This window comes from Anas acuta, chromosome 5 (assembly GCF_963932015.1).
Source record: "Anas acuta chromosome 5, bAnaAcu1.1, whole genome shotgun sequence".
In the NCBI taxonomy this organism is placed as follows: Eukaryota; Metazoa; Chordata; class Aves; order Anseriformes; family Anatidae; genus Anas; species Anas acuta.
The window spans coordinates 57,020,928-57,046,551 of NC_088983.1; the positions used below are offsets into that span (position 1 = coordinate 57,020,928).

Below are 25,624 nucleotides of genomic sequence, written 5' to 3' on the forward strand. Positions count from 1 at the left end.
CAAACTTGTCACTTAACTGAAAACTATTTATACCTGCGTAATTGTATTTCTAACTGCATTTTCTATCATTCCACATGTAGTGTGGTCTATAAAAATATATATATATATATATATATATGTATATATATATATATATATATTAAAAAAAAAAAAAAAAAAGAGATAAGAGCTGGTTCTGTTCAAAATTTTTGTTAATGCGAGCGTGAAACACATCCTTAGCAAATTCCCTGACAGTACTGAACTAGGGGGTACTGTTGACTCTCTGGAGGAACGAGAGGCCTTGTAGATGGATTTAGACAGTCTGGAGCACTGGGCAATCTGCAACAGCATGAAATTCAGCAAAGGTAAATGCCGGGTGCAGCCCCTGGGACAGAACAATGCCCGACAGGCACAGACTGGGAGCTGAGTAGCTGGAGAGCAGCCCTGCAGAAAGGGTGCTGGGGGTGCTGGTGCCGGCAGGCTCAGCAGGAGCCAGCAGCATGCCCCGGCTGCCAGGAAAGCAAACTGCACTTTGGGGTGCATTAAGCACAGCATAGCCAGATGGTTAAAGAGGTGATTCTCCTGCTAGATTTAGTGTTGGTGCAGCCTCACCTTCAATGTTGCGTGCAGTTCTGGGCTCCAAAACATAATGATGTTAAGGTCCTTGAAAACATCCAGAGAAGGGCAAGAAAGCTAGCAAAAACTTGGAGTAGAGTCCTGTGGGGAGAGTCTGAGGACACTTGGGTTGTCCAGTCTGGAGGAGTCTGAGAGGTGATCTCACTGCTCTCTGCAACTCCCTTAGGAGGGGAAGCAGAGGGGGAGGTGCCAGTGACAGGACACGTGGAATGGCACAAAGCTGCACCAGGGAGGGTCAGACTTGGAAAAAATTCTTTACCCTGAGGGAGGTCAAATACTGAAACAGACTTCCTAGCAAGGTGGTTGATGCCCCAGGCCTGTCAGTGTTCAGGAGGCATTCGGATAGTGCCCTCGATAACACACTTGAACTGTTGGTTAACCCTGGAGTGATGAGGAGGTTGGAACTGATGATCTGTGTAAGGCTATTCTGTTCAATAAAAGAGACAAGTGTCTTGCAGATGTCCAAATATCAAGAATTTCAAAGTTAGAGACTTGAGTGGTAATCATAAAGACTAGCTTTAGCTTAACACAGCTAATTTCATTACTCTCCATGTAAGACTCTGCCATAAAGTAGGATCCTTTCTCTCATTTCATCAGTGATAGATGGAACCAGTTAAAGTTTTCCTTTCCAAATATTTCACGTCCCTGTGTGATATAGGAAAGTGGCAATACGGACACAGATCACCATGCTCCTAGAACACTGGTTCAGATACTCAGTTCACTACTAAAAACACACTACAGCCTGTGTTCTAAGACCTATATCAAATTTGGTTTTCTTTAATATTCAGTCATTTCCAGTTCTCAAATCTTGCGCATACTCATTTTCAAACAAACCATCACAAATTGCACACTTAATAATTTGAGAGGAAAAAAGAAAAAAAGCTTGACCACAAAAAATATTGACCACAGAATCTTAAAGAATAACCCAGTTTGTAAGGGACCTTGGTAGTTCATCTAGTCCAACTTTCTGCGCAGAGCAAGGGCTACCTCTCATGTTTTAATTTATGTCTGCTGTCTCTTGTCTCTTGTTCTCCCAGAACATGCATGGCTTCCCTACTGCTACGCTACACATGCACGAAGCAGACATTTTTCTCCAACACTAACACAGTAGTTGGCCTAAAGTGAAATATTTCAAGTGAAAGTACAGGAAAATGTGGGTTTGAGTTTGCAGATTCTTACAAGTCATTTTTAAAAATGAAATTCTAATGAAACAATAGAAAAAGTAACAAAAAATTACTGTGTTTCCATTTCCATCTCTCATACATGCTTGTTTAGCTTTACATCTCTCTCACTGAGAAAAAGAAATGTGAAGAGAATAAAAATTAGAAATTAAATTGAAATATCTCAGAAGTTTAGAATACCCACTTAAAAAAACAAACAAACAAACAAAAAAAAAAACATTTTTTACATTTCGGTATTTTTCTATCCCAGTATAGCCCCAGCTTTTTATTTCTACAGAATTTATCATGAAGAAAGCAATACAAGTTTTGCATATGTAACATATTTACAAAGTTTTAGTCTTACCTAAGAAATTTCTTGCATCTGCAGAATTGCCTGAAACTGTTCGAACTCTTGCTGCTTCAGTAGGTCAGAAGTACTAAGAAAAAAACTCTTGTATAATTTTTCTACCCACTTTTATTCCTACCAAAGAAAAAGAAAACACAAAGAATTTTAGAAAATATAAAAAATGAATGGAATATAGGACACTACGTCAGTGTTGGTTCTGTTAACCATGACAGATATTTGGACAGAATATTTTGCTAATTGAACAGATCTTACATGGAATAATTTCTAGGCCCAGGCTAACATTTTCAAATGTCAGTACCCAAAACCAGGCACATCAGAATCCATCTCCAGACACGCAATTAAACAAGACACAGTTTTCAAATGTACTTATGTGTAATTTTCACTTCTCTATGAAAATCTCATGGCTCCCTGACAAGATTATCTTTGTACTGTGTTTATACATAGTGATGAGGTCTGTGAGGCTTTAGTTCCTGAAAGGAGGGAGTCCAAGAGAGCCCTCCTTCTTCAGATAAATTCCCTGTTTGACCATAGACATTAAATTACTCTTGACTAGGTTTATACAATTTATACTCTTCTGTGCTCCAAAAGTGGGAAGACAATAAATGGCTGAGAATTACTGAAAAATAAATATATTAACAAGATTATCAGAATGTTAGTTTTTTATGTATGGTGGTTAACATATTAGGGAAAGTAGGCTTGGCACATATATAAAAAATCATTTCTTTCAAATCATCTATCCTCACAAAAAGTGATAAGGAGAGAAAAAAAGTTTGTTCTTCCTTATTTCTCCTACATAAAGTAGATGTTTTTGCTTTTGTTTTGTTTCCTGCTATGTAGATCCAGGTAGTACTGAAAATATCACTCAGACAGTTGGCAGCCAATAGTCTTGAACTTCATATTAAACTGTTTTACCTGTATACAATAACGTTCTGGACAACAACATTAAAACACATTTTATCAGACATGCAGAAGTCCCTACTTTTACAAAAGGGAAAGAGAGATATTAACTGTACATCACAAATTTAAAAGTAAGCAGCTGGCTGGCAAATCTTTCGTCTGCTGATTCTTGTCTTGTTAGCTTTTTTGTAAATCTCCCAAGAGTTTCTTTAGCTGTACCATGTGATATTTCACAACTGCTATTTTCTACTCTTGCAGCAAAACCTAGTATTTCATCGTAAACAAATAGTGTTAACACTTGTGATGCTTAATGTTTTGTCAGTTTGCTCAGCAAGTGTGAAGAAAATGCAAACACTTCCAAGCCTTTTTGCATGCTGTCAGACTTCACTAAGTCAAGATCTCCCAAATGGATGCTCTTGTATGCTGCATTTAGATCATTCGCTGAAAAATTAGGAGTTGAAACTCATGTGGTTCTTAAAATAGGCAATATCTGGTTAGTAAAAACCTTTCATTCCACCCGGAACGAGTAAATAATTTTCTTCACAAGAAGCTCATGGGATGTGGACATACTTTTTTTAGTCACAGTAGACCTGCTTCCTAGAATGGCTTGCCTTCCTTACATTTCTGTGAATAGCTTCCTACATAATCCCATGCATAATTCCTATACACATGCTTTATTTTATATTTCTATATAAAATTTATACTTCCATAAAAATATACTACTATATAAAATTCCACATTATACCTGCCCGAGCTGCCCGAGTAAATACTCTTTTCAAAACCTTCTTTTCACTGATTTATATATTTGACCATTTGATACAATTAGCTTTTTTTTTTTTTTTTTTTTTTGGTGGTGTGAATAAGCTGTCTCAAAATGAAATATTTTACAAAATATGGATTTTTTTTATCAGTTGGGTCTGTTCACACACTATTCTTAAAACAAGTAAGAGCTAGCTGTGTCACATAAACTGCTAATAACAGATACATTATCCAACTGCAATAACTTATATTCATTTTTATAAATGTGGGTAACCTCAGGAAACGTTGACATGCACAATTCCAGTTCTGCAGACTGACTCAATTCTAGGTGTTTATAAAAAGTATTTAAAGAAGTAACTCTGATGTTTACTATCCTTTTGACTTGAAAAGATGTTTGAGGTGCATTAAAACTTTGTAAACATAAAGGTTTAACTTATTTAAGAGGCTTGACATGGCCTATGATATTTTCACTGGCCTGTAGCTGCTAATCCAGAAGGTAATGGGTCTCCACAGATCACATCTGTAAGCCCCATGGATCTGTCTCCATTGCATCTCAAATGACAAGTGATTGCTTTTAGCAGCTGGATTCAGTTGCTTAAAAATAACCATCTGCTACATCTCTTATGTTCTAACTAATCTAAAGCTGTAAACAAGATGTAAGGTACCATACTGCTCTAGTATGTCAGGTCTGAAGGAATGCTCCTTCTTGGAAATGTTCACCTGATGAGTGGTTCCATAGAGTTCTAGCCTTGTTTTTTGTTGTTGTTGTTGTTGTTTTGTTTGGTTGCTTTTGAACAATTTTCCACATACTGCACTGGTATAGTCCAAAGTATTCTAGATATGGTCTGAACTGTACTTGAAAAAAACACATATGCAGTCTTCTTCCTTGAACTGCTGATCTGCAAATGTTGTCAACAGTATCCTTCATAACACTATGATATTATTCAAGACAGCCTTATCAGGACAACAGCCAATTGCTTTGGCATTGTTATATCAGAAGCAGAAGATGTAGTTCATTCTTTTTTAACTAGATATTGATTTTCTTACAAATAATTTAAATTTTAAAAAGTTAAAAGGCATTTAAACTGTCTTCTACTTTACCTATGGATTAACATGGTTAAAAAATCAGTTTACACAAAGAATTCACAATACATCACAACTGCTTGAATATTTTATCCTGCGACACATAGAAGTAGTCTGGGGGGTGAAAAGTAGAGTGCTGGAGAGAACATCACTCAGGGCTCCATTACTGAGCTGTAAGTGGGAGGAAGAAGTGGGGAGTTAAATAAATTGTTAGTACTAGTTAGCAACTCAACTTCATTCTCCCTATGCAGAACAAGTGAAAGGTATTAAAAAAGAGAGGTGAAAAAGAAAGATGAGCCGTTTAGTCTTACTTAGGATGCAACAGGGCCATGACAAGAAAGGAAGGACCTTCTCTTAGGAACCATCTAATTCCAGATGCAGATTTGTTAGCAACATTACTACATTATATGAGCAGTGCAAAGAATTCAATACCACCTTTGTTGTTTTGAACCAAGGAGCAACACACATTTTATCAGATGCACCCAGTAATCTGAAAACCAGAAATGAAGGTCATCTGGAATTTTAAATCACACTTGAGTGCACCAGCCAGGAATCCCTTCCTGACAAACAACAACAGCTCTAATGGAAACACTCGGGTTAGCTCAGATTTGACTCTTTTTGGCTGTAGCAAAACAAATGTAAGAAAAGGCTGACCAATGAGGTTTAAAGAAATTCCCTCCTCCTAGAGACCTTACTTATAAAACGTTTCTACCAGGAATGTTTTATGCATGAATATGTTTTATACATCCCTTTATTTCTGGTTAAAGAGGTACATTATTTGCACCAGGAGAAATTAATTTCATCAGGCTAACAACAACATACAAATTCCCTGCAGGACAAGGAAAGAAATGGAGAAAACGTATCTGAAAAAAATAAGGAATCAATGTTAGCTACAACATCGGACAAAAACAGTTGGAACACCTTCATTAAAAACAAACAAACAAGAACTATTATTAATTTTGATTTAAATTTCTTAATTTCTTAATACATGTCACTTACTTAGGGTCACACAGTTTTATTACCTGAACTATTTAAGAAAAATAAATAAATTCTTCCAATAACCTCCTTGAGTGAAAAATGGCTATTCCAACAGTACAAAAATAAGCAAAAATAGAAAATAAGGAATTGTATAAAAAACAAGGCTCCAATAGGTGAAGTATGTGAAGTAAGCACTAATTCAATGTGTATGTAAAAGGCTTGTGCCAAGTTCTCTATCTTGGTTGAGATCCCTGAACATTATTGTGACCTAATGATAAATTTCTTTTCCTGAAGGAACTAATTCCAAAGCCAAGAACGCAGTGCCATACCCGTAACTCACACAAAATCTTTCAAGCAGATACTAGAATAACTTGGTGGGGAGGGGGAAGTACAAAATAACTATAGCAATGTAATTCCAGGCCATTTATCCATCTTGACGGCCACTAAGCTGGAAGCAGACCAACTCCTACTCGGCTTAGTACACAGACAGCATTTAGCCTCTGAGGCCACCCAAACTTTTCAAACATCTATCTAAGCTCATTAATAATTAGAAAACATTACAGACCAACAACAACAAAAAGCAATTACACCACACTTCTTATGATTAAAGCACGCCCTTTCCCATTTATAATAAATTGCTACAACATGTCTGATACAACCAGGTTGTATCAGACATTTTGGTTTGCAGAATATTAAAAATAAAATAAAATTAAAAAAAAAAAAAAAAGCTCAAGCAAAATTAATTTCGAGCTTCCTGTTGGGTTTTTGGTTTGTATGTTTTTTGTTTCATTTCAAAATGATTTTTAAACAGACTTGGACATCCCTTTACATAACACTGTCAGTTTGAACCAGATTTATTTGTCCAATGAAGTATGTTTTATCAGAACATTCATTACCCTTTTTGAGCATAGTGGAGTCAAGGATCAGAAAGCAATTTTCCTTCATTCCTGTTCTCAAAAGTATGATTTTTTTTAGTGAGGTTAAGCAGTGCTTTTTCAAATTCCCTGTGCTTGATGTGTCATCTGTCGATGAGTCAAGCCTGTTATGCTGGAACTCTGAATACAAGAATGGTCCCTCGCTCTGAAAACTTTTTAAAAAGGAATTCTTTCTTGTTTCTGTAGGGTAATTTCAAATATGCTCTCCTTTTATTTGTAGATGTCATGGCCATACCCATTGATACGAGGTCTTAACTTTGTACTTAGACTCTTCAAATATTCAGTTCTAGCATGACTGCATTGCCTAAGTAGTTCTATTTTCAAAGACTGAAACTACTACATCAACATGAACAGACTGGAATTTCTTTGCATTTTTAGAAACATCTGCTCTACATTTCACTATGTAATATATCTATATATTTACTGTAAAAGAAATTAAGGTGCTACTTTGGTGCCAAAAATTTAAGCATGTACAGGACATTACTATTTTTGACATACTGCAGATGGAGTGTTTTAAAAAGGACAGTTTAGCCTTTGCAGCCACGTGTAATGGATGCATATCCAACCTCTAGATAAAAACAACTCTATGAAGTAAATGTTTGGTCTGCCCTTCTGCTTTTCACTGAATATTACTTCTAGCAGCTGCTTTCCTGTTCACATAAAACTACTGCTGATAATTGAGAGAAGAGCTTTGGCAACAGCATCTAAATCTTCACTCACATTTTTATTACTGATCAGCTTACCCCTTCCTTAATTTAACGGAGTTCATTATGTAAAAAGGCACATAATATTCACAGAAACAGAGAAAAAAAAAACAGGAGTATGACACCCCTTGTGGTGATTACAACCTTTAGCCACAGCATTTGTCCTTTCTAAATGTCCTTATATCCTTTACTACTTAAAGCTTAAAAGAACAGCAAAAAAAAAATGGAAGACCTAAGGAAAATGTTCAAGCAAGGACATACATTAGGAAACTTTGCAGGGGGAAGAGGCCAGGAGGAGGAGATCTGTCAGTCTCCCAGGGTACCGATTTCATTGTTACAGGTGAGGCAGCAGTGAAATGAAGTATTTTTATTTTTGCCTGATCCACCTTTTAATTTGTCAAACTCTGCCTTTTCTCAGTGAACAGTCCTCATTGTACATCATTGTTCTTGGGTGCTCCACTTGCAAAAGGAAATACTGGTCCCAATCAAACTTTATGCTACTAGTTTTAATTACTCTGTTAAACTAGATTGTCACTCAAGAGAATAAATATCCTTTGTCATCATCTGAAAAGCTGAATCAATCTAAGGATATTCCACAATCTCTCTTTCAACCAAAGCTTAATTTCAAAGTTTCAGAATATATATGAAACCACCACATAAGGTATTTCACAGCAAGTAGGTAAACACCTCCATGACTGCTGCACAGAGGAAAATGTCAGAATGAAAGGATGATCTCTCAGCATGGAGATTCTCCTGTGCTCATTTACTTTCAGAGCTACATGTAAAAGCCAAATAATAGTCCAGTTGTAAACATTATTTTCCTAGAAGTTTTTCGGCAGTGTCCAGGTTCATATTTGTGTCTGATATGTAGAAAGTAACAATGGAGGTATGTTTCTGACAGCACAGGTTACAAGAATCCTTGTAACATCTATCTCTGACCATTCCCATTTACTGTGCTTTGGTTCACATCACAGAGTGATCTCAGTCATCGTGAACTGGATTCTGTCCAGACGAAACTCCATGGGAAGACACGCTGCAGGAGCTGAAATACTGCACTCCAGCTGCGAAGTGGCAGGCAGCAGCCCATGGGGCTAGGCTGAAGTAAAACCACTACAATACAGGCCCAATGGGGCTGCCGGGTCCTTGGCACCAGCTGTTTTAATCTACAGATCCACTCTTGTTTGTCTACCTGCTAACATAGATGTAGCGCCACTGCTTGCCAACTGCATGCTAATCACCATGACTAGTATTTCTTGCATATGCTCATTCTTTCTTTTTGTCTGCCTCTCACAAAATCAGGCAGTGGCTGCTGCTAACTAGCACAAGGCATTCTCTCTCTTCAGTGCCTGAGCAATCTGTCTCTGTGGTCTTCCCAGCCTTTATGAGCCCAAGGATTTGGAAAATAAAACTCAACTAAACCAAACTAAATCATATTGTACAGAACAAAGCAGAGACAGATCTTTGGCTGGACCTTACAGTTCAGAAATACAATAGTGTGCCTATAACTCTGATATGTGAAAAAATAAATGCTTTTCTCAGCTGACGTTTTTTTTTTACTCTAGTTTTTCTTTCAATAAATAATACTGAGTTATTGTAGATGCATTTTCAGATGGAGAAGAATGAAGCAAAATTAAGAGGTATTGAATATCAAAACATCACTTTAGGTAAGCAGCAGAATGTTTAGATCCTTGCTGAAAGCTTACCTGAGCTACCGGAAGCTCCTTGACTCTGCAGAATCATGCAATACATTTTAAAGCAAGTAAAATATTAGGCACTTCAGCTGCCAGGAATATCCCACCAGGAAAGAGAGAGAATGGGGAGGAAAGTCCTTGCATCATTTCAGGACCTAGAAGGGTGATGCTACAGGCAGATGACAGTGGTACTGATGTTGATTTATTTAAATTTTCCTTCTACAAAATTTGATTATATATCACTAATGTTTTTCAATATAGCTAGCTTCTATTCTTTTTAATCAAAACATATGTCTATATTCAAAAGTATTCTGAAACTGCAGTTTTGTGCATGTTTTTGAAAATCATTATGGACACTTATGTGTACAAAATATTTAATTGCATGTACACATGGACAATTTCCACCATTTGCATGTAAGCACACATCCTTAAGTGTTTGTGAGAACAATCATAACGTTTGGACATAATTTATTAGATGGACAATTACACAAATCAATTACACAAATTCTATATTTGTATTTTAAGTGTGTCCCATATTTTTTCTACATTCTGTGTAATATTTGATCAACCAATTAAGAAACATGAAGATTAAAATTCACGAGTTTCTGGAAGCATGCCTCTTACACTTAATTAGTGATTGCTGAAGAAAATGATCTGAGAAACATCATACTGAATAATGGCAAAGATCTACACAGCAATAAAAATGTTCTGCACAATGTTTAAATTCGATTCACTGTCACTGGTAAACAAACAGGTAAAGCAAAATACAGTATTTTGCATTCTGTCAGGGTTTAATTTTAGGGTTTTATTTACGAACACTACAACTCAATTAAAGAAAAGAGTAAGTGTCATAGTAGGAAGGTGTAGTAATGCAGGTTTTTTACAGCCATGCTGTAATGTCTTCAGTGCATATTAAATATTTAAACATGTATACCATACATTAAAAATCTGACAGAGCAGCAGAGGATAAAAATGCAGCACTCTTGGAATAAAGATTTCAGATACAATACAGGGCATGAAAGCAAAGTAACTGAGTAACTGTGAATCATCCTACTAAGATGCAGAAAATGTTCAAAGGGTTAAGGATGGCAAATCACATTTTGTTGCTATGTGCAGCAAGGATAAAAATCTCCCGGAACCCCCTTTAATAGGTGAAAGGTGGTCTGAGCCAAAACGCACATACTGACGTCCAACCCTTCCCCAGAGAATCAATGATGTTTTTTTGTGTGTGATCAATGTAATATTCCACGGCTAAATTTAGGGATTCTGCATCCTATGAAAATGGCACCTCTCTATGACTAATTAGCAATAAAAAATGTGGTTTTCTACAGGTTTAATTATTTAATCTCCAAGGTTTTGATTAACTTAAATCTTTTTAGGAAGGACAAAAAAGTATATGAAAAAAAAATGAATTTCTAATGTTGTTTATTCAGAAGGGATTCTGTAATTTTCCCTAGTCAGCTTGTAAGATTACACCATCTTTGCTGTTAACTCCCCTAACCCAAGCAACATGCAGTGTGAGACAGACTGCTAATAAACCCGTTTTACTGTGTCTGTGTATTATTTGGCTAAATTACAAACTATGCCTACATAACTTCTCCTTCTTCTTTTGCAATATTAAAGCATTTTTAATAAAAGAGATCATAACATTCAGATTTTGATTTTGATGTGTTAGAAGAAAGCTGAAAAGTTAAAAACAGATGTCTTTAGCCACATTGACAAAAACTGTTTGGGGCATATTTTATAATGCAAACAGATCTTTACACCCAGGTCCACTCTCTTTTCAGAACTGGCACAGCATTTGTTTTTACAAGTCACAGTGTCACTTCCACCAAAGTCAGGGAGAGTTTTGTCTGATAACAGTGGGGCCAGATTCTACTTTTAATAATTCATTTGGCACCCAGGCTGAAGTAGCTTCAGTGGGTGGGTATTGTGCAAAGGATGAAATAGGAAATAGACACTTTCACCATAGAAACTTCCATTGTAAACCCTGTTTTCTCAAAGCACTCTGAATATTCTTGCTTTCAGGCTATTGCTTTACCCAAAAGCACATAACAGAAATCATTTAAATGAAGACTTAAAGGAAGAAACTGTCCCAAATTTCAGGAATAGGAGTTTGATTCTCAGCTCTGCCACCATACGCAACACCCTTATGGCTCAAATTAGAAACATTAACAAGAGAAATTAGCAGACAAGGAGATTTTTGAGATTCTTACACTTTGTGTTACAGAGAGGAAAATCCGGTGAAAGTCAGCTAATGAAAACATAGTCTGCTCTCTTCCTCATTTTTTCCTCAACCTCATATCCCCCATTTGTAAAATGGAAAATGTAGCTACAATATGGAAATGAAATCTTTGATACCATGTATTGTTCTCAGTAGTATGACTATTTAATCTGTTTCTGTAAGATTTACTTTACCTAGCTGAAGTTCAGTAGGGATAGACTTCATATAAAATAGGGGTTATTTTGAAATGGGTTTTATATTAAGCTTATATTCAAGCGCATTTTTGCAGGAAGTGTATTTGCTATGCTAACAAATAAAACCCATTTTCAAGAACCAAAAGAATTTTCTATGCAAGAAAAAAAAAAAAAAAAAAGAGAGAGAGAGATTTTGTCCAAACACCTGTAGAAGAGTTCTAGCTGTATGGTTTCAGTGTGCCCTTGTGATTCAGGCAGACATTATCTCCCAAGACAGAGAAGTGCCATAGCATAATCATTAAAAATAAATTTGTCGGCAAAAGTCAGGCTCACTGTTTTCACTATTGGTGATATAGCAACACATGGACAACTCAGCTAGAATGTTTCATACCCTAAAGTAGTTGTTCCAAATAAATGCAAAAATCTGACCAGTGAGAAAAAGAGACTGTATATGGACACCAAGACTCACAGTAAGTATAGCAGCTGACCACTGATATTTCTAGTTATTGTGCTACCAATAGTACCTGGTTCAACTACAGTTATGGACCAGGTCCTGATACCACCATCCTACAGCATAATAGATGCACATAGATAGATATGCATCACCAGGTCCTGATACCACCATCCTACAACATAATAGATGCACTCTCCACCTATCACATGCACTCCTTTACCCACCAAAGTTGTTTTAAATGTTTATGTGGTCAGAAGAAAACTGGACCTAGTGTTCTCATCAGGTAAACATAAAAAAAAAAAAAAAAAAACAACAACAAAACACACAGAAAACAAGCAGTGGCCCCATTTTTCTGATTGAAATGGATACACAATGTCTTCTTAGTCCATTTGGCCCTGCCTCACCAGGAGAAGGCAAGAGACATAGCTGCCAGGCTGACTACAAGCCCATCTAACTACTTCTGAAAAGTTTGTTTGTTTTCACTAGGTTTCTCCAAGGTTCCCTTCATAGACAGACTCTAGGTGCCAACATTTCTCTAGAAATAAAATTGCAGGGCCATTTTATAAGTATATGGCTGCCTGTTGGAAAAACAGCCTTTATCATAATTCCCCTCATACAGATGAATTAAAAAAAAAAAAAATAAAAAAAAAAATCCTGTTTTTTTCCATGGAGAAACTCTCTTCAGTTGCCTTCTGTATAGAGCATTTTCTGTTAAACATGAAAACAAGCTGTAGCAACTGAAAGGCACAAAAGCCTCACTCCTTAAGGGAGAGGAACACCTGTGAATGCCTCTACTTACAAGGAGTTACTGAGCATTATAAACACTTGATTATCAGACAGTAAAATAAAAGAACTCATCTTTCATTTCAGTTGTGTTGGTTTTTTTTTTGTTGTTGTTTGTTTGTTTGCTTGTTTTAAATCCTGTAAATTATCTCAGATGGGGATATAGTTGGATACATACAGGTATGTCTAGTTGGGAATGCCAGCCACTGCAATTTTACCTATCCAGCCAAGGTGCCAAAAAAAAACCCAAATCAACTGACCCAACTGACCAAAAAAAAAAAAAAAAACTTGCTGGGGCTTTAACCCAGCTCACAAGCAAGGGAAGTTATCTACTTCTCTAACAAAGTTAGTAAAATTGAAAGAACCAAGGACAGAAGGAAAACTCATTTGGGAGATCTTCAAATATTTGAGAAACTAAGTGACAAATGCAGCTATATTCCAACAACCCAAGAAGGATGTGTGTGGCGGGCCTCCCAGAACCTGTATGGTTGAAAGACTTGAAGACAGCATCTTTGATAATTTGCTGAAAGTTTCTGTCTGGCTAGTTTCTAGGATTTGTAGCTGTAGTTGGTCAGCTCTCATCTATGATTCTTGCTGTACACAATGATAAAGACTGAAATAATGAAAGCAGGATTAAACTACAAATATTTTGTGCAGTTTTTTCATGTGTTTACTCATTTAATGCCCCTGAAGATCTAAATGCTATCTTATATTCCCCTTTTCAAATCAGTGACACGAAGACAGAAAAAGGTTACTCAAACTACCCAGAACCTGGCTTTGGAACAAATTATTATTACATGCATTCAACATTTTAAGAAGAAAATTGTCCAGGCAGCTATATCTATTTATGCTCAATATTTTTGAAAAACTGATGAATCCAACTGAAGGAACAAGTGACTACACCAAAGGAAAAAAAAATAAAACAACAACAACAAAAAAAAAGCATGACTGTAAGATACTTTTCAGATGATTCTGTAATGTTCCTGACAAAGAATAAGTGGCTTTCAGGGTATGCATTAGGTCTGTAGAGTGGAAAAGATTGTTGTCCATTGGAATCCCGCTTTACTCGAAACAAGAAGGAGATACATGGGCTGAAAATGGAAGAAACTGCAGAAGAGTGGAAAACCGAAGGACAAAGGATCAGGTAACTTCCAAGATCATATACAACGATCTCATGACAGAGGCAGAAGACTCTCTTTTTGGTCTCCCCTTTCAATGACATGGTTTCACTGAAGAACCAGTAATATGTCACAAACTGTTCATGTAGTATGAAAAAATATTAGTTTTGTCCTTACAGCTCAGCTTTTTTGCCTGTTGCAGTAGTGGGTTCATTGCTCTGTGCTGTGCTTCCACACTGCTAATAGGAAAAATCAGTCATGAAAACAGACCAGCTGTTGGAAGAAAACTAACTGCACTTCCACCCTTTTCATGGGTGATACAACCCACTCTTCCTTTTCCCACATTAGTTTCTCTAAATGCATTCCATTTCCGTTTAACAGATTCAATGGAAAACTACATAAGTCTTACATAAACAATACTTTTAAACAGTCACAGACATGTCACATTTGTTTTTCCCTCAAGACAAATTCTTTCCCTATTGTGCACAGCATTTCTAGAAGATGGACTTCAGACTTGCTTTTAGGATCTCTTAAATTAAAATGACACTTCTGAACATCAGGGATGGTTAGTCATGTGATTAGGACTAGCCACAAAAATTCCATGGAATGAAGTGTTTCCTGACTCAGAGCTCAATTTAGTATGTCCAAGAAGGAGAGCATGCAACACATCCAGAAATTAATACTGGCTCTACAGTTGTCAGGAATTTCCTTTCCCAATGTGATTTAGAGTAGTCCCCGGCACCTCTGATATGCTGGTAATCTGTTTTCAACTCTACCTCAAAATTTCCTTCCCAGAAACAGACTGAGTGGTAGGTGCAGACAACACAGACTGGTGTCATCCTGGTACCCTTTGCTCACCTTCAATGGAAGGGATGCTGCTAAACATCTTTGGCCTTGGAGATGCAATGACTTTGGCCCTGTACCCGTGTCATTCTACTAAAGGAAAACACTGCTACTGGCCATTTGTGCTTGTCAGTGCATGAGTGCAGTTCCATGTTAACAATGCACGATTACTTGTTCCTGGCTTTATTATCTGTTGGTACATACAAAATACAGACTGACCAGTGTATCACAGTTCTCCTCTCTGAGGGCATCTGTGACCAGACTGTAAGCGAAATGTAAATGGAGAAAAAAAAGCCATCAGTTTGTGAAAGACTGCTTCTAAATGTTGTCAGTACTTTTGTCACTGCAGGCAACCAGAGTGTGAAGCAGGTAAGAAGACAAGCAACCTCTTGACGTCAGTTATTCCTTATTTGGAACAATTTTAAACAATCTTTGACTTATGTTCATGTGCTGATCATTGATTAAGCCACAGGGATATTTCCTCCAGTGTTTCTTTGCCCTTATTACTATCAACAATATAGTACTTTTCCAAATCAGCTAGTGTCAGACTGCGTGTATGGCCTATTAATAAATGTACTTTTATATATATATATATATTATTTTTTTCATCAATATCTATCAGACAGTTTATTCTCTGTCAAGCGCTGGATCTCTGAAACACTCATCATTGTCAGCAATAAATTATGTGGATTTCTTAGCTGCACTTCAATTTTGATTTATGCAGGAAAAATAAATAATTCATTCAGCAGAATGATCAAATTTTATATTTCTCCTTGTAGTTACATATTAGTCACTTGGCATTTTCAATTAAAATGAATATATTCATTTAAATAGTAAGGAAAAAAACAATAGCAGGCATACAGACTTATTAGGCAAACAGCATGCATACTGCTGTAACTAAGGGACTTTTGATATTATGAGAACCCACCGATGTCTGCTTTCATTCACATGACATACACACTGATTTTAGATTGATTTTTCTTTCAGTGTCATATATTAAAAGCAAAGGAGGGCTCCAACTCAGAGATTAATAACCTGTGGGTTATTATTTCAGCTGTGTTCAGTAAATATTGCATGTGTGCCTGGATTTCATGTTTCATCATAGTATGAGGAGTAATTCATGAGCTATCAGCTGCATCAACTGAGTGTGGAACAGTGCAGAGCACTGCACAACAAACAACAAGCTAGCAGACTAGTAGTTACATGTATCTATGGTCAAGTCATACAGTAAAACGATTAGCCTGCTATTTGCTAGAATTGACCCTCTCAACAGGATGTGAAGCACAGCAGCGTTGATACTCAGTTATTTTCTTCTTTTGTTCTTTGTTTCTCAGCCATGTTCTCAGCTGTGATAAGAAGGAAACCCTTAAAGCTTCTTCACACATCTTTTTCAGTCTAAAAAGTGTTGAAGCATCAAGTAACTACTACTAGGATGGTTCGGGAAGCTTTGTCATGTGATATAAGGTGTGTAAATTCCAGCCTACCAGTTAAAAACATGATCAAAGTCTAAGCTAACTTATTGAGCCAACACATCTGGGGAGGTATTCTGACACACGGATCTTTATTTATTTTTGATTCAGTGAACCTACAAATACCAGTGGCTACCTAACAAGCACATCAGCAAGAGGTGCTCCTGAAAAAAAACGTGTGAGAGGATTACAGCCCTGTTCAATGTCATGTAAATTCACATTCAACAGCATTGAGCATGTAGGCACCTGAATGCTGTTCTCTCCCTACCCTGCTGCCCAACGCATTCTCCAAAAATACTATCATATGTACAGCCAAGAAAACAGTCACATTAAATTAAATGAAAGCATCAACAGAGGTTAAAAGAGAAACACTGTTAACATGCAGTGCTACTCCTACACCAACAGCTGGTAAGCCCTCAGAAAAGCATAAACAAACTAATTAGACACAGAAAAATCTTCAGTATAATGATGTCCATCCACGCATTGTACCATCCTCTTTGATAAGCAAGGGGAAAAGTGAATCAACAGTTTCATTTGCAGGGATATGACCTTTCGCACCTCTGACCTTTATCTAAGCAGTAAGGCTACCTTTACGTATCATTGTGCTGACTTACACAAGCATGCCTGGCTACCCCATTAGCTGGAATTAGCTGGATATGAATTCCATCAATTTCTCTGTAAACCCTTTTCAAGGAAACTTTTTTTTTTTTTTTTTTTTTTTTTTTTTTTTGCATTCAGAAGAACTGCTGCAGTCTAAAAATTCCCAAAGGAATGTGTGGGAGCTTGTGTTACCTCTGTAATAACCGTGATTGTGAAGTTTTCAATACCTATAATGGAATAGCGAAGACAAGTCATTGTACAAAGTGAGAGCATCTATTTAAATTTAATTACAGTATTTCTGTTGTTTCCAAAAACCTGCAATGCTGTGTATATTTTCTGGCACGCGTGCAAGACTACTATCATACTTTCAACTAGGAGAGTAAAAATTTTTGCTTAAAAATGTAATGTAGCAGACTGGGGAAGAAGAGGGTAAAAAGGGGAAAGAATTCTGTAAGTTCTAGAAGATGGCTGTTGTAAGACAGTCAACTTTGTTAATAAATGTGCATGTGTGTATGAATCTGTGTCTACTACAGGTAGTAGATTTAAGTCTGTTCAGATTGTGGTTAGTTTCTTCCACCTATTTCTTCCTTTTCCATTTCAATTATCATACCACAACACAGGTATAGCCCAAAGTTGGGAGTTTCATTAAATTTGCTGCTATGTAAGGCTTATCACCAAATGATTTATTCCTTCCCAAGTAACATGTATTTATATCACCTCCTTAGCTGCCATTTTAGTTTAGGGCAGGATGTCCTCTGATAGATTTTAATGACATAAGATGTACAGACAGTAGTATCAACAACAGTTTTCCAAAATTTGCAGAAGTGAAGAAAATGAAGAACGTGAATCTAAAGCAAACAAGAAATAGACTCGAGTGAATTTAGCTGATGAAATAGTCAAGATTTTCTCCCAACCACAGGTTCCCCTAAACTTAGAGACTCACAAGGTCATATTTTATTTTCTTTTTGTTCATTTAAGTATCTCGACTATTCTCAATAATGTATACAAACAACTTATTAATGACCTGCAAATTTTCCATTGACTTTGGGACTTTTGCCACAATGCCAAAACCTACCTGAAGTGTTCTGCAGCCACTTAACTGCTCAATGACATTAAAACAAATGAAAGATTTTAAATTTTACAACACTTCATGTGGACATGATTTCAAAAAAAAAAGAACTATGAAAGCTTTGACGGATTACAGCAAATAATACCACAGGCAGGGGCTCTTTTCTGTACCCATTGTTAATTATTATAAAAAGTGGAGGGAAAAGAGGTATGCTAGCCTTAATAATCTGCCTGCCATCAATGGCATAAATACTCGTCTAGCGGAGGAATAGTACTGGCTTGCACCAAACATTGGACCACTCTCTACTCCTGAGGTATTAAGATGTGTAGGATGCATTAGGATGTGTATTCTACCTTTTACTGGTAATAGTTGGAGCATTCCCTTCATTTTAAAAGGAAAAAAAAAAAAAGGGAAAAAAAAGTCTTAGGCATCCACTACTATAATCTTTACATTTTAGTAACCTGCAAGCTTCTTCCTTTGTTTAAAGTAAGGTCTGGTTGTACAAGGGATTTTAGGTCGCAGTATTTATTTATCATTTGAAGCAGTATCTTCTACAGATTTTTCAAGAAAGCTGAGAAAACACTGCTTTGTAAGAATGCAAGTGAGGATGTATTTATTTATTTATTTATTTATTTATTTTAACTACTGGGAGAACAATATTTTAAAACAAAGGCAAAGACAAACAGGACTTGAAAAGAGATAAGTCAAATTCTACATAACATCTTAATTTATATATTTGCTGTTGTATTTCCATTAGTCAGAATTGTAAAATTCACCCTGTGAGTTCCACCATTTAATATTTATCACTCAGTACTTTACTTTCATATTAAATATTTCCCCTAATACACAATTCCTGTAAGAATGTTACAGCATTATTTGAAAACAGCCTCCGCCCCACAGGTTTCTAAACAGGAAATGATGCTGCTAGTATTGGGATGATCTCCAGGAAAAGGAGTAGACTAACAACATATATGCTGGATGAGAAAAGATTATAGGCAAAAAGATACTTCAAGAAGATATAAGTGCAACACATGTAGAAAAAGATATACATGCAACACATGTTTTTCCTGTTGCTCTTGTTGATTCTTGCTGCCCACTCTAATGAACAAGTGATGCTCTTCACCTTCATAGATCCTACGTCATAACAGAAATGTCCAATGAATATATTAATTGCAGCAACATACCGTGCTAACAAAAGAATTTATCCATGCCCTACTTGTACTGATACTCAGGGATTTAGCATGCCAGTGAATCTGTAGATTTAATTTACTACAGATTTCTTCTCTTGTAAAAAGAGAGCATCGTATGTTTTCCTCATTCCAGTAGGTTACTCTTGTTCTGCTAGCTCATGTGAGAACCTTCTGTACGTGAGCAGTTGCTTATGTCTATAGAGATCCCATAACAAAACAATTTGAAAAATCCAAATTGAGATACAGCTAAAATACTGCAGTTTGGGGTAAATGAATGGTTCTCTCCCCCTTTTCAACTTCCTGCTCTTAAAACTAATCAGCTTGCAATGCATGGCATTTACACTGTTCCACCTGGCTATGGAGCAGGAGGTCAGGGAGCTGGAGCCTAACTCATAGTGAGGATGCCTAGGAAGCTGAGATGCCTTAAGAGACAGCTTGAGGAGATGGAGAAAGCTCCACAGACTGGTCACAAAGCAGCTGTCATATCCCCTCCATGGTCTGTGGTCAAGTTCATAGAGATTTGGGTTCTGCCCCCATAACCTTTTCACCTAGATAGGAGCAGAGACTCAGAAATCAGCACATTAACTTTTACCATAAAGATTTCACTCATCAACAGAAAATGTAAATTTCTAGATGTCTATCATATATGATTGTGATCGTGTAGCCACACAAATATATCAAGGCAACAACAGAATAAATTACAATTCTTAAATTTTGAGTTTGTTGCCTCAAATCTTAGTTCTATGGCCTATAAAATGCACAAGGCAATTAACATATGCTATATTGCATTGTATGCCCAATTTGCTCTTCCTAACAGGCAAGTAGATACTCATATGTACTTTACTATGTGACATATCTAAATTTTGGGTCATATTTTGCTGAAGATTTTAAGATGGTTTTGTTTGTCCAGCAAAGTGAATTTATCAAATAAAACACTGCTAACTCTTCATTCTCATATGCCTAAATAAATTGCATATACTTAGCTTCAGCATCCCTTGTTTGTCAGTGGAACTTACTAAAAACCCCACAGTCTAGTACCCAAAACTGAGGAGGCTAAATCTCAATTTAAACAACATAAAAGGAGACGAAAGAAAGACTGGGAAAGTTTAAGCCAATGAGAGTGTGAGTCATTATTATATAACAAGCAAGTTGGGTAGGTTTTGATATTTTAAGCTGAAGAAGAGATAGGTTGAGAGGGGAAGAGAGCACAGAAGTAGGAGTCAACAGGGGAACTGAGGTAAAGTAAGTGGGTATTTAAAAGTTAAAGATCACTAATAGGAACTTACATGTTCTCTTAAATCTTGTTTTCCTACAGTTTTTAAATCTCAGGTAGAGCTCTCAAAAATGTTAATTCTGTTTTCATCCCAGTGGAATAAGTATCCATTTAAATCATATCAGTGTAATTCATTTTCACCAGGTAGTTATTAGGCAACTTGTAGGTAACTTTGACAAACTTCTTCCATTCATAGAAGACACAGCTGGGTAGAAATTAGTCTCTAAAAATACTTTCACACAACCTGCTTGTTTTCTAGTCACTGTCTTCTTATGTTATGCTCATTCCATCTGTCAATAGATATGAGTCACACATTCGACCTTTCAGTTTCACTTGCGCACATAAATTTCTTCCAATTTCCTGTGAAACAAACACTTTTAACTCTTTAGGGGCTTGCAGTTCATTCAGATCACATGCTAGAATCGCTAAGGTTGAAGCAAGCTCTTGTTACCTTCTGCTGATGTTCTGAGCTTTCCAGCCTGCACTCTCCTCAAAGCTGATTGTCTCTTCATCTTTCTGACCACCCTTGTTGCCCACCCTACTGCCACCTTTTCACTGAAAAACTAGCAAATGCGTGGAAGTCTGGTTTAAAAAAGACAGCCTAACTATATTTTCAAAGAGAGCTAAATAGCAGAGAAGCAGATACAAGTCACTGCTGACATTACCAGACACGACCAGCAGATTCATTGAGGGAATGCTATCATTTTACCATTTTTAAATCTGCAGCAGGCAACATTTGGTTTGAAGCTAACTTAAAAATAAAGACTCATGCTTGCCCAAATGCTACCCACTGACATAAATCATGATGCCTTTACCAACAGATCCTATTTTTTTCCTCCCCAAATACAATAACCGCCTCCAGTATGAGCAAAGGAGGAACATGGCCCCAAAGAACACATTGAAATGTGAAAGAGCATTATTTTGGGGTTTGGGAGTATATTGCCTTACTCTTCTTTCAGGCATAGTACATAATTAAAGTTCCCTGAAAGATTAAGTTTGAAGACAAGGGGAGAAACTGTATCAATTTTAATAAGAACCACAGAGCTGGTCTACTGAAAAGGAGATCAAACACTGCCCACTGCCCTGGGTAAAGAAGGACAGGCACTCAACATGTCCAGTTTCTTGGCAGACCTCATCTGTGAGCTCACTTAACACACTGTTGGCTAAAACAGCAGCTTAGCAGTGAGGTGCTTGAACAGAACAGTAGACTCGGTCTGTTTCAATTCAGCATTAGAATGGCATACAAGGCAAGGGTCTGCAGATTGGCCTTGTTCTCTTCCAAATACACCAGACCTAGACCAACTGTAATATTGTCCCATCAAAACAACTTTAACTATCTAAGCAAAGTGCCTTTGCCAGCAGGGATTGAGATTTCTCCATCCATAGCAACAAATGGACAATTTTAATGGACAAAATAAGATGGCAGGCCTGAAGTTCAAAGGATCCCCTTTGGCTAAAATGACACTGGAACTGCTCAGGTTCCTATAGCTGTGCACTAACACAACATCTCAGGAGACTGCTGGGATCTTATCACTATGATGTGAGTGAGAGTAGTGCTTTAGACAACAGTGTAAAATGTTAGCAGAAAAATGATAGCAGAAAAACTGCTATCACTGTATAGATGAACACTGAATATTTTACCTTTGGTCTTTATTATGTTAGTCTTGAAGTAATAAAATATAATGCATGATATGTAGCAGTGTTAAATTCTGCCCAAGCAAGCATCAGTGTGAAATTGGAACATCTCCCTTTCATTTTGAGAGACTTGCATATCTTAGTGAAAGCAGAATGTAGCACTCATTAACCTAAAGATGCATCTGTTTTTCCTACTAGTACTCTGGACATAAACATTGGCATTATCATCCCATTTGTGCATAAATTTAAAGATATTTAATATCACCCCCAAACCAGTAACAAGACAGTCAACAAATAAACATATACATTTCATCATGACAATCAAGGAACATCAGCATTTTTACTCAACAATACATGATTTTCATATCATAAATAACAAGCAATATAAACACTAGGGAATATGATGAAGGCTCAATGATTTATGATCCAAGATGTGTTCCCACAGAATACCTATATCCAGGCATACCCTACAAATACTTTTTATATAAAAAAGATACTTTTACAGATACTTTTTTAATAGCTACTACTTATATAAAAAATATGTCTGGAGTTTCAAAAATTTCTGTACTCAGGAGTATCTGAATCAAGTGTTACCTTACTTTGTCTATCGACTTTCCTATCGTTGATGAAATCCTAACTCTCATACCTTACAGATGTATGCTCCTGGACATTTGAGTAAGACTGGTCCAATAAATTAGGATGATGATATTGTAGTTAAACACACGTGATCTTTGTGTTAAAATTAATCTTCCTTATAGAAAACACACACTCAAGGGATTAATTTTACTTTACCTACCCTCACTGCCAACTAAAGCAAAAACAACTAAAGAATGAACTTGCTATTGGTATGGACATAACTGGTAAACAGCAGCTTGTACGTTGGTTCCTGAGCTAAAGGGAGGAAAAAAAAAAAAAGATCATATATGGAGAAGACCAAAAGCCAAGCCTAAAATTAGGCAATAGGCAGTATTAGTCAATGAGAGCTTCTTGTTTATTTTATAAAATGTAGGTTGCTTTGGTTTTTACATCGTGAAGTGTCATAAAAAACAAGCTGCATTTATCTGCTGATATTTTGGTCATTAAGTGCCTGTAGGCTAAATTATAATTACAATTCTTAAGGTTGTTCATATTTCTTAGTTCCGATAAACTTGCCTTCAGCACACTGCTGACAGTAACACCTATAGCACTAAAATAAATAAAATAAAAAATAAAAAATGAAAGAAAGCTATTAAGTGATGACTGATTTAACAGGCAGCTCAAACTTAGTCTTGCAAAAACATTATGATACATGGTTCATTTACAGATCTATAATATCTATATACAAATATTGTCTACTCTTGCTTTTTTTAGGGTTTCAAATCTCTCAGCATTTTTTCCTCAACTTCCAAAAGCTTAAGCACCCATTATTGCTCAAACCTCCTCCCACTGAAGTTAATTGAGTTTAGAATGACTGTCAGAATACACGTACGACGACACAGCAAACTAGCCACAATGTTCTCAATTCAGTGCATGTTTGTTTCTATACAAAAAAAAGATCTTATTTTTGGCAAGACCACATTTTTTTTTCCTTAAATCAGGTAGAGAAAGGAAGAACAGAAAGATTTAAATACAATCATAACATAGATTAAAGTTAATTCAAATAAATGTTTCAGAGGAAATTATCATTAGTCAAATTTACCATGTGATAAGTATGAAACTGTGACTTAAAATAGAGGCTGTTTTAATACTAATTTAAAATATAACAAAATACTTTCCATGTTTCCAACCTGACCCCCAATCAGTTGAAGTCAGTGGCCTTTGGACTAAAAATCAATTAAGTATCTAAGGGTCATATTTAAGGGTCCATTTGAATAGTTATTAGCAAAACCTAAGAAGAAGAATTAAATTAAAGTGAATGAAGGAACGATAAACTGCATTAAATTTCTCTTAAACTTTCACAGAAAGGTAAATAGTACATATATTGGTTACAGTGACATTAAGAATTAGAAGTATTTTTAAGCTTCATTACCAGATTTGTATTTGTGTCAGGTGACTTGCCACATATGATTTTACACCAAATCTGTAGAGGTCAACTGAATACAGTCTTTTATTTGATAATTCACAACTAAAGAAGGTAACATTTGGATTGCCTCAAATAAGAATTTCAATGTTAATAACACAAGACAAACTCCACAACTGGGAAAAACAGTTAGAAAGATATTTTTTAAATTAAAAGAAGCATCCTACATTATTTTTCATGAAGTTTCTAAAAGATTAAAGTACAAAACCAATACAAAACCCTCACAGGACTGTGTTTATTTTTTCCTGATAGTTTTGGACTAGTTTTATCTGTTAAGTAACTATCAATAATTATCCAAAAGTTTTTGTTTCTGTGTTTTGTTTTTAGCTGTATTTTCCAACTGCAAGGCAATAGGATATTTATTAATTGACTAAAAACAGGCAAGAAAGACCTTGATTGGGGTATCCAGCCAGAAACAAGTTTCACACATTTCTTTCTGCAGGTTGTTCTGGAACCTTCACTTTAACCAGGTGATGTGGAATGGGAATAGACTGCTTATGATTTAGCATACCAATATGCCCAGACACCTTCATCTATATGCTGGCAGAGTTTTACAGCTAGAAGCTGCATTAAAATTGATGAAAGACAACATAACTTCTGTCGGATGATTCTATGCATCTTTGAGTTGACAAAAACAATGCAGCAGTCCCAATCTTTGTTCATAAGAAAGTCTCCCAAACATTTTCCTTGTTTTATTTAATGAGATGTCTTTGTTCTAAACAACTTGATTTCCTGTTTTGATGTTGTTTCATTATTTTCAATCTTAGTTCTTCACACTGCAACCATAGACCTAGTGATTAAGTCACCATTAATAGGAGGTTAATGATACACAATTATGTGCTAAAATAAAAGGTCACAGAAGAAGATTTAAATCCTTCATGTTGAATGATTTTGAAGTCCCAGAATCAGTGATGGTTTAAAGGAAACTATACACATAAATACATAATAATCAGTACCTGTAGTGACTGATCAATACATATACAAGACAACGTAAGATTTGCATGATTGCTATGTGTATAGGTGCACTGCAGAGTAGGAGGGTGATATGCATGATTCCATGGGAGGCTAGAAAGACTTCATTTGGGTTGAGGGTGTGGAGGGGTGATGTCACAGTTATAACTGTGCTGGATGTTTCCTTACACAGCAGACAGTTGTTTTGTTAGTGCTAATTAAGCTCTGGCAAACACTTTTGTTAAGGAAGTAGGAGAATATTTGGATGAGGGCATGTGGTGGTTTACTCAGGTGGGCGGCCAAGCTCCGCCACAACTGCTCTCTTACTCCCCCTCCTCAAATGGGTGAAAAATACAATGAAAAGGGCTCGAGGGTTGAGATAAGGACAGGAGATCACTGAACAATTAATGTGACGGGCAAAACAGACTCTGAGTAGGGAGATAGCAAGATTTATTGCCTATTACTAACAAGCTAGAGAAGTGAGAAACAAAAGAAAGAAACCAAAAGCACCTTCCCCCCATCTGCCCTCTTCCACCTCCTCCACATGAGCAGCACAAGGGAACAGGGGAATGG

General features: G+C 36.4%; 1 long non-coding RNA gene across 3 annotated transcripts in view; it reads right to left on the reverse strand.

Annotated features, from left to right (window-relative positions):
* Window positions 1–1,337: 1,337 nt before the first annotated feature.
* The window catches only part of LOC137857881 (uncharacterized), a 182,097-nt gene continuing 157,810 nt past the window's right edge, over window positions 1,338–25,624 (reverse strand). For all 3 annotated transcript variants that reach the window (XR_011097340.1, XR_011097341.1, XR_011097339.1), the window contains 2 exons: window positions 2,140–2,256; window positions 1,338–1,906 (listed from right to left, as the gene is read on the reverse strand). This is a non-coding gene — a long non-coding RNA (uncharacterized lncRNA). The remainder of the gene's footprint in view (window positions 1,907–2,139; window positions 2,257–25,624) is intronic.